The 13,751-nt window shown below is 37.4% G+C and overlaps 1 protein-coding gene across 2 annotated transcripts in view; it reads right to left on the bottom strand.

Moving 5' to 3' along the window:
• The window catches only part of LOC308197816 (uncharacterized protein), a 355,008-nt gene that overhangs the window by 216,424 nt on the left and 124,833 nt on the right, over window positions 1-13,751 (bottom strand). Inside the window, exons 5-6 of one of the 2 annotated variants that reach the window (XR_013953303.1) lie at window positions 2,820-2,889; window positions 743-828 (exon numbers count right to left, since the gene is read on the bottom strand). The exons of the other annotated variant lie outside the window; for it this stretch is intronic. The gene's annotated coding sequence lies outside the window, so the exon portion shown is untranslated. The remainder of the gene's footprint in view (window positions 1-742; window positions 829-2,819; window positions 2,890-13,751) is intronic. 2 annotated transcript variants of the gene reach the window in all.

Here is a 13,751-nt window from a genome sequence, read left to right as displayed (position 1 = left end):
AAGGTGGTTTAATTTTCAGGTTTCTAAATAATACCAACTATTACTCTTTACTTAATGTTTTCTTTTTAAAGTAATTTGCAGACTTTCCTGTCTCTGTAGCTTGCATTGTGCATTTTTTTAAGCTATGTAAAAAGTTCACTATTATTATGGCCCACAGAGTGATAGCCTGAAAAGCAGAAATGGCATCAGTTATGAATATATAGGCACATTTAAAATATATTTCAATATATTTGAAATATGTTGAAATATTTGAAATATATATTTCTAAAATAATTTTTTTCTTTCTTATAGTTTGCATAAACAGAAGGTGTTTAAAAATTAGGATTAGAAGTAATAAAAAACATCAGAAAAAGTCTTATGACAGCAAAAATCTAGTTGTCCACAAGCTGCAAGGATGGAGAAAGAAATGAATTTATCTTTTAATTAATAATATTTTCAATTAAATAAAAAGTCATTGACATTGCATCCCATTTTATACTGTTCAGCAATTATTTGCTAGTAGCTTCACTTTGTTGTTCGGAGAACACGTGAGTTAATGAAATTTCTTACACATTTATGTTGTCTTTTAATTCTCCCCAGTGCACCACTATTACTCTCCTAACTCCAACTCCCCACCCTACTACAACTCCCCGCAGTGACACTCCTACCACTCAAGAGATGCCAAAGTTGTGAGTAATTTGCATATGCATATTGATTATCTAACAGGTTGCAGCTCAACAGAACATATAAGAGTTGAGATTACCTGCCTAGTTATCATGCAAAAGCTCATTTCCTCTGCACAGCTGCTGAAGGTCATGGAATTGGCAAATTATCACAGATGTCTTCACCCTAGTGAGATATGGTTGACAGTGGTTAGTTGGTTTAAAAGTTGTAATTAGCACATAGAATATCTTAACTACATAATCTTCAGCTTTTTATAAAGTCAAGTAAAAAATAAATTTTCTTTTCCCAAACTTGCATGAACCAAGTTCTACCACACAGATTTAGTAACAGAATTTGTACTTTATGTATTTAAATGAGATTTACTCATTTCATTGTCAGACAGGATTTCATATCAATCAAGATAAAGTTTCTCTGGAGGTAAGGAAAGGTTTCAGAAATTAGTCTTGAAATATCCCATAGTCTTCTGACAGAACAATTCAGCAATCCTCTCATTATGTGTATACTACCTTGTCTGTAGAAAGGAAGAATCCTATAAGCTTAGTATGAAAAACTCAAAAAAAATGTATATTTTTTCAGACATTCTGAAATGGTGACCCTTAGGAAAAGATCCACCTGATAATTAGGTTCATCTCCAGTCTTTTGAAATGCTAGCAGAATTCAAGTAATACAATACTAAATGTAATATGTAAATGAATTAAGGAAAGGTTCTTATTATACCTGGTAATCAACTCAACCCCAATTGCAGGCTCCCTTAGGTACATTGTTAGAAACAGATGGCCATCTTTTCACCTCCAAAGGAAATGAAATCTTGATCATCTACCATGTGCCTACTAATGTTTAGCAGCAATAGGATCGTTTGTCTGAATATACTCAAAGAGAAGTTCATCTTGGACAACTTTGAGGACTCTGATGATCTTAGTTAACCTACTAAGTGAGATGGATTCCAAGGTCTTCATTTCTTCTGTCAAATTATGAATCTTTCCTAATAGCCTAACTGAAAGAGCATATATACTAAAATATTACCTTTTCTGTAAATAGGTGCATGTAACCCTGTAGCCACAATTACATAGTTTTTGCTTTCTGGGAAATAAAAGGATGTAAAAGTGAAACCTGAACAACTCTGTAACAGTACATGAAGTAAAAGAACCTGTTGATTTCCAAGATCGTAATTGAAAACTAAAAGTTCAACATTATGGGCAAAGACAGTAGCTGACCCTTAATCAGTCATACATTTGATGTGGGAAGGCTTGTCCCCTTCCTGGCTGTTTCTGTTTCTTTGAAGCAAGCCTTTCTTTCAGCAGCTGCAGCAAGGTTTTTACAGAACATAAAAGAAGCCATTTAGAGCAGCGTAACTTTAAGTAGGAAAAAAAAAAAAAATCCTCAGTGGAAAATTTAAGACTGTTTGAAAATAAAGGTCCTTGTTCTCTCTGTCTCTGTAAGGGGTAAGGCCTTTGCTCTGATTTTCCTTTGCAGTTCGGCAACTTTCAGACTGCCTTAGTTGAACAAAGACCAAAAAGTAATGTCTGTGGATGTACAGGAAAGACTTCATTTCTTCACTTCTGAGGTTTGGCTAGTAGTGCTGCAAGTAACATCCCCTGATCCTCTCAAGACTCTCCTACTTAACTGCCTTGACTTTCTTCCCACTGAGTGGCCAGCTCTATCCAAGTCTTCATCATGTCCCTTGCCCTACCAAAGGCTCCATCAAGCCCAGAAGTGCCACAGCCAGACTATGGCAGACAAGTGTTTTTCCTCTTGGCTCTCTACCTAGGCCATAGCTTTCAGTGTAGCACATACAAGGCTGGAAGTAAGTAAGTTGTCTAGTTCTACGATCTGTCATACATTACTCCTATAGAAATCCAAGGATTCTCTCCCTGTGTGAAACACTGTAGTGTTGTCTTGTAAGGGAATTCTCCTGGACAGCAATACTGATACCTTTGCTTGTCAGCGTTTCTATTTGCATGCCATAAGTTTGTAAGAAAAAAAAATTACCCTCACACATTTTGAATTCTTTCTTCACAGTATCTTATTTCAGAAGTGTATCTGTACTAAAATGCTTCCCACAAAAACAAGGTAGCAGTTTCTCAAGAGACTTAACCATTGCAAACCATTCCTTCTCCTATCTTGGATATAGAAAACAATTAATTTTTCTTACTTACACCTTAGAGGATGTATTATTCCTTTCTCATTCTCTGATACACAGCTGCCATCAAGCAGATTCTGAGGTATCTGTGGGTACAGCAGAAGGTCTTTTTGAGTTAGAAGCCCTGTGTCTGTTTCATTTGGCCTTAGATTTTCTGTCTTTTAGTCACAGATATTGCTGCAGTTTTAATGCTCAATACAACAGCTTGGTAACATCTCAGAGATCACAAGAATAACACAAGCGACTTCTCTTGTGATAAAAATTCAGCAGCTCAGTAATGCATCTGTTTTGACTGAATGTGAATTTACAGCATTATTTCTGGTGGTGTCTTAGAAGCCTCGTCATTATCTCATCACTGTCACTGTATCTTTTATTTTCCAGCAACAAATAAACAAATTTATTCAACAGTCACTCTTTCAGTGAGGTTGAGCTATATTCAAAAAGAGGCACAAGAAGTCCTCAAGGTCTGGCACAAGGGCTTACTTGGTTACACTTTTTTGATTTAACTAATCACATAGATTTTCTCCAACAAAACCATTCTCCTACCTGAAGTAAAACTGGCACTTAGGCCTACCCTCTAGATTTTGAGACTATCAATACTGAATCATAGAGTTATCCTGAGTTGGAAGGGACTCACAAGGATCACTGACTGCAACTCCTGACTCCACAAAAATCGACCACCCAAAAACTGAACCACGTGACTCAGAGCATTGCCCTAATGTTTCTTTAGCTCTGACAGACTTAGGGCCATGATCACTGTCCTGGGGAGCCTGTTCCACCATCTCAGTGAAGAACCTTTTCCTAACACCCAGCCTGACCCGCCCCTGTCCCAGCTCCATGCTGTTCCCTCAGGCCCTGTCGCTGTCCCCAGAGAGCAGAGCTCAGGGCCTGCCCCTCCACTCCCCTCATGAGGGAGCTGCAGGCTGCTGTGAGGCCTCCCCTCAGTCACCTCTTCTCAGGGCTAGACAATCCAAATGAATTCAGCCACTCTGCATTAGTCTTGCTCTCTAAACCCTTCACCATCTTCATACCTCTCCTTTGGAGGTTCACTTAGTAGTTTTATGTCTTATACTGTGGTGCCCAAAATTGCACACAATACTAGAGATGAGGCCGCACCAGTGCAGAGCTGGACAATCCCTTCCCTCAACCAGCTGGCAGTGCTGTGCCTGAGGTACCCCAGGGTACATTCAGTCCTTTTGGCTGCCAGGCACACTGCTGGCTCATGTTCAACTTGCTGTCAAACAGAACCCCAGATCCCCTTCCACGTGGCTGCTATCATCCCCCAGTCTGTACAGGTACATAGGGTTGCCCCGTCCCAGATATGTCCCAGGATTGCAGAATCCACCACTTGCTCTTGTTGAACCTCATGCAGTTGGTGACTGCCCAGCTCTTTAATTTGTCAAAATTTCTCTGCAAGGCCTCCTTACACTCAAGGGAGTGTAAAGCTTCTCCAAGTTTAGCATCACCTGCAACCTTAGTATACTTTCAAGTTCTGCATCTAAGTTATTTATGAAAGAGAACTGGCCCTAAAATGGAGCCTCAGCTACTGACAGGTTACCGGTTATGGACATCAGGTTTGTGACCAGTCACTGTTGCCCTTTTAGTCCAGTTTGTTTCTCATATTCTTTGAACTCTTCCCCATGAGCCTTGTTATCCACTCTGAAGTGGTACATTCAAGTAGTTTCCTTCTTCAGTTTAGGATACATTTGGTATTTTCCTTCTCTTATTGAAGAAGGAACATTTCCCTCCAACTTCTCCATATTCAATTTTGTATATACCTTGGGGGACTGGCTCTCAGCAACTTTAGGATGGAAACCTTCCCAAAGACAGACAGACTGGATTTGTCTTCAGGCTGCTTTTGGATCACCATACACTTCCCAATGCATTTCTTAGTAGTGGAATTTCAGGTTTAAGTTACCATAGTGTTAACCTATCCCAATAAATACATTCCTGATCATGACTTCAGCCTGGTGAAGTTAGTCTTCCATTATTTTACCTTATGATTTGTGGTCACGTTGCGCAGTCACATATGAATAAGCTTCCAGAGCCTTTCCATGCAGAAAGACAGTATAACGTGAGTAAAGAGAGAGCACAGAGTTGCTCAATAGGTTTCTCCAAAGCACCAAAAACATGATCTTCTTTGCAGAAGGAAGTATGCAAATTACACAATATTTGCAATATATAAAATTAGCAACTCACAAAAATAATGCACAGACATCATGTCTGTGACTCATAACTAAACTATATGCAGGTAGAAAATCGAGTGAATTGGGATGCCTAGAGAAAGAATAGTGAATAAATGAATGAATCTTTGCTGATTTTTTTTCTGACCTCAACAGTTTTCCATGAAGTAATATGAGATACCATCTTAGACCGCACCTATTCAGTCCACAAAACACTGAAAAGACCATTCAATAACAACTCTGGTAGATCATAACCAGACTGCTAGCTCGTTATACTTCATATTACTAAGACGATTTCAAGCATTTTATTACAAAAATACACAGTAGAGAAAATCCTGGTAGGTGACTGTTGTGTCTTCCAATACAATCATTATTGATGAGCCAGTCATTTCAATTTTGACTATGGGAATTGCAGGTGATATTCAAGCAAATGTCTACCTTCAGACAAAAGGAATAAATCTATTTATGGCTTCTTACCATATGGCTCCTGCAGGTGGTCTCTGAAACCTACTACTCAAGTTTTTAATATCTAAAGACAAATAATAACATCTAAATACCTAATGCAAGAAGCAAAAATATATTGAAATAATAAGCTGTACTATATAAAAAGCAATAGTTTAATTAGTTTAATATAATTTTGTCACAAACTAGTCGTAATAAATTTCAAAGGAATAGAGGCCACATTCAGCTTTCCTTGTTATCAATCAGTGCTATGTATGTTAGTTTATATTTTCATAGAACATCTGCTCTTTCACATACTTATTGAAAGACATTCCAAAGGTATGTGAACCCTCTCACCAGCCTGAATTTTAAAAGAGGCTATTAACCCACAAGCATGGTTATTTTATACTTTTTCCCCCAAGTCTTGGCTACGTGATCGAAAAACCTGACCTCTTCCTTCTACTTCATTTTTACCTATATAAGCTCATCTCACTCTGTAAGTGCAAGAAATGACTGGCACTTACTACATAATACTACTTTTACATAAAATTTCAAATGTTATGGCTGCAAGCCTTTTTTTTTTTTTCCCAGAACAAAATATTATAATAAAACTGCTTTTAATGGAGAAGTCCTAGTGTTGTTTAGCTTAGGAGGTTTAAGGAAGCAAGCTTTATAAGGAGCATTAAAATATTTTGTTAGACTCAGCAATGTTGTTACAAAAAGATGGTAAATTTTTGGTACACAACCATTCTTTCAAGTCAGAAAGCCAAGCAACAATTTTCATAGTAATTAAAATTATTCATTACTTTCTTTACTATAAACTTGTCCTCTATTTCCAGTATGAATTTGCTGGTATTTAGTCTCTGGCAGCCCTTTTACTCCCTAGACTACTTGAGGTTTTATCATTTCCAGTCAAACACCTGCCAAACGTGATCCAGCCAAACAAAAACTATTACTTAGAGGAGCAAAAATGCAATGAGATTTTCATACTGTGCTTTAAGCAATACTAGATATTGCTATGGCTTTGGATCAAGCATTCTTACCATCCTTTCTTTTTATGTGCGTTTAATGACATTCTGCACACAAGTCTCTTATTACCAAAATGTACCAAAGAAGGCAAACAGTATCAAGTGTTACTTGATTCCTTTTTCATTTTTGGCTAGGCTATTCAGATTCAAGTTTTAATATCCAATCTAGTGGAAATAGTTTCCCCTTAAACTGATGCCAAAAGAATAAAAAATACTAAACAATTCAGGATAATTATAGCTATCATCATTATTTGAATTTTTTATGTGTACATGCATTCTGTCACACGGTAAAGGTTCAGACTCTGCAGAGTCAGAATTGACAGGAAAACACATGAGTACCACTCGTTTCATCACAGGCCATCAATACATTGTAAAACTATATATTGGGTATACTTTTATTTCTTTACTTTGTTAATCCATAGATTGCAAGTGTTGATTTAATATTATTTTGTTAAGAAACAAGAACATGTTGACTGCAGTTTCAGAAAGCACGGCAGTATGCTGCAATTTAAGCTTCTGAGCAGGGGCAATAATATTTTTCACAAGTTATTACTTCTTTTGGTTAGAAGACAGTACAGCCAGCAAAAGTCAAGATTCTCTAAATAGAATACTGACGTGAGAGAGAGTGGTAAATAATTTCCCAAACCAAAAGTAGTCACAAATTGATACCTCAAAACACTCATTTGTATATGTACAGAAAGATGGACTTCAAAACACATCTCTAGAGACCAACAACGTGGAAAATATCTAAATATCCAAGGACCCACCCAACCATCTTTGCTGAGATGAATGAATTTTCACAAGAGTGCTGCATGATTTAATATTGCAAAATTAGGCATATGGAGTGCATTGCCCCAAACGAGTAGAGTTCCTCATTTCCTCAGGGCCCTACTTTGAGTTTTAGTGCATACTTGCTCCTGAATTCCACAGAGGGGAATATAGAATTCTTTTATTAAACATCGGGTTCTTCATAACAGAAGTCTTTTTCTCCTTAATACCTAACTGTATTATTGACCAGTATGCAATGTCAAAATAATGATTCTGCACCAGGTTCAGTGTTACGCTTTCCCAGCAATTACACCATCGCAATGAACAGTGTTGTGGCATGAACACTCCCTCAGCTCTGCCAGTGAACAGGTGGCAGATAAGATAAATACAGCCTGATGCACATGCAGCTTTTAAAAATTATTATTATTAAAGAGAACCTCAATAAATATCCCTAACACTCATAGAAACCTAGTGCCTTTTTGGGTTCTCAGTTTTATTTTGTACACTCCAAACTCCTTTTATTTTGTACTGCTCCAAACTGAGATAGGATTTATTTATTTTTTTATGTGCAGAGTTAAATAACTCAAACTCCAAAAGGTGGGAGGGTGAGAGGAAATGTAACACAATTTCCCACAATGTGGGAAAAGACACCTACGGTTTTGTTCATCTGCATACACAGCATGCATACCAGATTCTATCATCCTCCTATGAAGCAGTGAGTTAACCCCGAGGCAGCCATCACTTGTCTATTTGTCAGTCAAATAAATGAGGTAATAGCAAGTGAACCGGCTGGAGCATATAAGCAGTGTAATGCATGAATCAATCATTTGAAATACTGCACTGCAGTGAGAAAATACAAACCAGACAGCCAGAATCAGTGTTCTCTCTCCCTTTTGTCAAGTAGCACCAATGTTACAGTAAAACTGGAGATGCACAGAACATATTGATAGGCACAGAGGTTCAAGACCCAGCGTAGGCTGGCTATTAAGATCACCATAACAGACATCACTTTTTTTTTGTTTTTTGTTCTGTTACTTTGAAGTCTGCAGAGACAGACAACACATTGTAGCTGGTAAATAACAACACAGCAGAAGATAGCTGGCTTTACACTTCCACCTTGAGTCCCCATTATTCTGTCCCTGATAAACACTTGGAATTAATTCATTTTGAAATTCTCTTCCCTTCCAAATGACTTCTGCAGCAAACAGCAGAAAAAGAAACACTTAGTAAAAAAAACATTCTAGTAAGTTTAAGAACAGCTGCTCGCAGGTATGATCTGGACCTCCAGTACTCCCTGGGAGTAACACTTCACAAGCAGACCGTGCCATTTCCTTCAAGCCTGCTGGAAGCATGGAATGAGGTGACAGGTTGGTGATGTAACAGCTTCTACCCAAAGGAAGACAGATGAACTGAACAAAAATTAATGCTTACTATTTACAGGTAATGATTTTAATATATTGTCTTAAACCAAGAAGCAAGTCGTCTGAAGGCTTAAGTATACAGAACACACCGAAATCTTTATAATGACACTATTAGAAAAACAAGTGTCTTCATCTGTATTTCACAGTAAACACCACTGCTAACATCTTTGATATGAGACTGATTTATGCACATCTGTAGCCGTGTTACCACGTCAGGTTTTATCTCCTACATATTTAACTTTTGGTGTTTCAGTGTTGTTTTTTTGTTTTGTTTTTTTTCAATGCTCACTTGCATCTCTGATTCCACAGTCCCATTTAGTCTTGGCTTTTCTGTAACAATTTTTTTTATTCTTTCACAGAAAGGCATAAAATTTTGCAATCACTGTAAAGACACTTAAAAAATGAAATCTTAATGAACAATAATGATTACAGAAGATGTCTCAATCAGACTATGTCAGGGTGACATTAAGAGCACAGAAACACTGGCTGTATTTGACATTTGTAACATCAAAATTCATTTCACAACTGATTTTGAATCAGCTTATAACAAGAACTTAGAAGTAAATACTCTAGTCTATTTTTGTTATAAAACTCTTACAGTAAGCAGTGCTTCTGCGATTTGACATTAGGTTAAGATATATGCCAAAAAGAGATGATGTTGTGCATACACTTAAGTCATCATCTGTCAACTCAGAGGTAGGCTCTATCTGCATTGTCAACAAGTATCTTCTCCCATCAACTTTAAGAAACTTACTGAATGCACAACTTTTATTTGTGATTATACAAATTAACATCTTTCCTGAAAGTTAAGTTACCGCTCTGTTTATGATGTATGCTTAAGTGAAAGGTTTACAAATTATTTATAACTTCTCCATCTCTCGAAAATACTTATAGCAATATTACAAAGCATAAACTGCCATTCTGAAGTGGACAAAACTGAGCAAAGTAGAAAAATAATTGAATGGCAATGTTTAGCTAAAGGAATTGCCCATTTTCCTAGGTAGACATCTGAGTTAGTAGTTATGAGGGAGAAGTGAGTGTAATATAAAAAAAATGATTTGCTATCACAAATACTTCACAAATAGCATTGCCTTAGGGAATTTTAGGCACAAAATAAACCAAGATCTCTAATTTATCTTGAAAAGATATTGCTTACATCAGTTGATGTGTTTTTTTGTTCTGTAGAAGCTAACAGCTCTTTGGCTTCTTCAGAATTATGTTTGGAAAATCAAGCAGATACAATGGAATATACAAGAAAAGCACTTGTGTGTGACTGCTGTACAAAGGGCCATAGGAGGAGAAAGAGTAACAAGGAAGTCAATGTCGGGGGAAACGGATGGCTGAAAAATCATCAACAGCTGAATTAAAAGCCTTAAAGATATCAGAGGGAAACAAAAATATTAGTAAAGAAACAAGAATGAAAGGAAGAAATTTAACAGCTATTTGATCAAAACCTGTGTTTTTTTGATTTCACACAAATTTTACAGTGTAAACATGACAAAAACAAAACTCAATGAATTGAAGCAGCTAAAAAAAACAAGATATATGGAAACTGTAGTATAGAAATAATTTAAGATATAATATGAAATAAATAATATAGAATAACTGAAAATATAGATCTGTAAAATACGTTAAAAACAAGACAGAATAAATATGTCTGTACTGAAATTAAGTACCATTAAAATGGGAGGAATCAAGTTTCTTTGGATGTTAGAAGTGCACCTATTCCAGGTTATGCTTTTGACTAGCTACTTGAACTTCTACCAGAAAGGTAGGTACAAGTCCACAATTTTATTACGTGCCATGCAACAACAGGCCTGTGGAATTCATCTTGCATGTTTCTGAACCCTGCTGAAGAATTTAACCTTGTCACCAGCTTACATGGGGCAATTGCACCATGTCAAGCATTTTATAGAATTCCTTTGAAGCATTTGGGGTCTCCAAATCCAAGCTTGTAAGAAAAGCTCAATAAATAAAAGCATTTTACCAACTTATAAAAAGCACAACCTTTCTGTTCCACCTGTGAGTAGCAGCAGACTTTGCTCAACAGTTATCTTAAAGATTGTGTTTAAAATTAACGCATGTTGATTACTGACTACAAGAGTTCTGAAATGCCAGAAGCACTAGGAAGCAACTGTGAATGAAAGAAAAGAGATTTGCTTTCTCCAGGAACCTCCATATATGAGTTTTGTTGTTTATATAAGAATAGTTCTGGGTTATTAGGAATAATGAACTGAACATCAGGTTCAGTTGTTTGGGCATCTGGTGCTCCATCTCCAAATTCTGTGGCACGCTACCTTCTGCAGAGCCAGTGTAACGGTTCCTAAGTACTACCTTATGTCTCTTGGTCCATTTCTGGATTAAACTCAGGTCTCCAATTTACCTTGCATTAGCTTGCTACTTCAGGCAGAGCTAATGGCATCCTAAGTGATCTATCATTTCCACTGTACTCTGGGACAGAGCGAAGGTCTGAGCAAGTAAACACCCATCTCCTGCTCTTCTCCAATCATAACACATACAAAACAGGAGTTCTGTTTATAGCTAGGAAAATTATGGTCTCTGATATTGTTAGATTATTTATAAGTTTTCTTCCACCTGTGATGTTAATTGTGAACATTTAGAGTAATCACTCAGCATGGCTAGAGGCGGTCACAAAGCAATGAGGTAATACATAGGCAACTGTGTATCCACATTGACTCAAGTATTTGCATTTCTCATCTGTATACTTTGCTTAGGAGAAGACAACAGGAAAAAAAAAACAGAAAACCTACAAATTTGCATATGTTTTAGATGCAAAAACATGGCACTCAGTGCTGTGAAGCCAAATATTTAGACAAGCTTCTAAATATTGCAAAATGTTGTCTTTCTTGACATGATGATCATTTGTTCCCTCGTTCTAAGCCGTACACTTGTATGAAGTTCAACTGCAGCATTTTTTCTTTTCTAACAATTTGTATTTGACAATGCACAGACAGGTAGTTTCTTGGAGTATATTTATTCTGGTGTTATCTTTAGTTCCAAATTTCAAAGAAAAGCTTTGAATTTTGTGTATTGCCACATTTACTTTTGAGGACTTAAACATTTGTTGCTTCAATGTCTAGATGAAACACATGACAATTAAAGGTATTAGAACAGACCTGGAACTATTGTTCTAACTGTACAGCTTCACACTGTGAGCACAGGGCTTTCATTTTCACAGGCATCACATTACCTGCTTGGTGTGACAACTCAGCCTCTTCTTGTTTGTAAGCAGTGTGGCAACTGGGAAATTATACTTCCAGTGTTCAAACTAGTCCATACTTGATTCACCTACAGTGGTGAACACAATTGTTGCAGATATGTTGAAACTTGCAGATAACGAAGGTAAACAAACAGTCTGGGGGCTTTTAATTCTTTACTTATCAGTACTGTTTTCTGTTTGCATCACTCATTCATTTTTCCCTCCCAGCTCTGCAAAAAAAATTAATTCCTAAACATTTCAGTGCATCAGAGATGCACAGTGCTGCACAGAACATAATTCAGGATGTCAGCACTTCTGGAACAGCATGGCTCTGTCTTGAATATGGACATCAAACATTTCATTAGAAGTTGAGGAAGACAGATACGGCACAGTGAATGGATAAAGAAATAAAAACAGTTCTTCTTGACCCCTTAGAAATACAGGGTGCTGCGGCACAGTGAGTGACCAGGTTAGAAAGCTCAGCCACCCCACCAGGCTGGTTCACAACGTTTATATTCCATAATCTGCCATTGGCGGTGTAAAAGAGCCACTAAAGATGAAATAAAAGCAACACCCCTCTTTTGACTCTTGCCTTTGTTTCTTTTGTCACAAGGACTGTCTCTAGATTGTTTTAGTTTCTGCACATGTGCATTATCTGTGCCACACAAAAAAAAAAGCTGCGTGTCTACAGTTCCCTGTACAATTACGTTTTTGAGACTACAAAAAAAAACCAAAAAACTGAACTACATCTACAAGAACATTTGAAATGTGCCTAACAGGCTGGAGAGCAGCCAGGGGTGATCCAGTATGCGCAACTTACTTTGCTGAACCCTGAATCCTGGTGTAAGAACAAGTAGAAATGAAGTAGATAACTGGAGTACCAACTATGAAGTCAGAATACTAAAAAGTATTACTGCTCATTAGTCCCAAAAAATGCATCCTTAATGTCCCTAAACTACAAAAGAGGACTGTTCTCAAATCAAAGAATAAACGGTTGCATTTATCTTGAACTGTTTAATGTAAGTCAAAGCATAACAAAATCGCACATTAGTAAAATACTCATAGAAGCTCTAACCAGTAGCATGACTAATATGTGTTGCAGCACTGAGGGCGTTGTTGTATTATAAATATTCATTCAAATGGTAATTTATTATAGTTACATTGTACCTGCAGGAAAAATACACTCAGGAAACCTAAAATGTTTTAATAAATAACGAAGGCAAACAATTTAAGCACTATGTAAATGTATTGGATGTATTAACTTCATTACTTACTGATAAATACATAGCTACACAGAATAATCTTGTGTTTTAAAAATTCATTACCACCACAGTCACAGGGCAACTAAATAGGTGCTCCTTTTGGTTGTCCTTTCACTCATTACAGTTTGTATTCACCTTCATGGAAAACAGACCTGGACTTGCACATCTGTACTGGGTCGGGCTGGGATGTTAACTTTCCCTGCAGCAGCCCATACAGTGCTGTGCTCTGCACTCATAGCTAAAACAGCAGTGGTATAACACCAGTGTTGTGTCTGCTGCTGAGCAGTGCTGGCACAGCATCAGGACTCTCTCTAACCCCCCTAGGGGTGGGCAAAGATGTGAGAAAAGAAACAGCACCAGGGCAGCTGACCTAAACCAACCAAAGGGATATTTCATACCACATGATGTCACACTCAGCAATAAAAGGTGGAAAAAGGAGGAAGAGGGGCGGGGTGGGCTCTCGTTGTGAAAACGTCTGTCCTCCCCCCGAACACCGGCTACGTGCGTTGAGGCCCTGCTTCAAGGATGTGGTCAAGCATCGCTCATTTGTGGGAAGCAGAGAGTAATTTCTTTCCTCTGCACTTCCACATAGCCTTTACTTGTTTTGTTTAGTTTTCCCTTTCCC

Source organism: Anser brachyrhynchus (genome assembly GCF_964034855.1).
Source record: "Anser brachyrhynchus genome assembly, chromosome: 7".
Lineage (NCBI taxonomy): Eukaryota > Metazoa > Chordata > Aves > Anseriformes > Anatidae > Anser > Anser brachyrhynchus.
The sequence above is the reverse complement of the archived record's forward strand: the minus strand, read 5'-3'. Positions and strand labels throughout refer to the sequence as shown.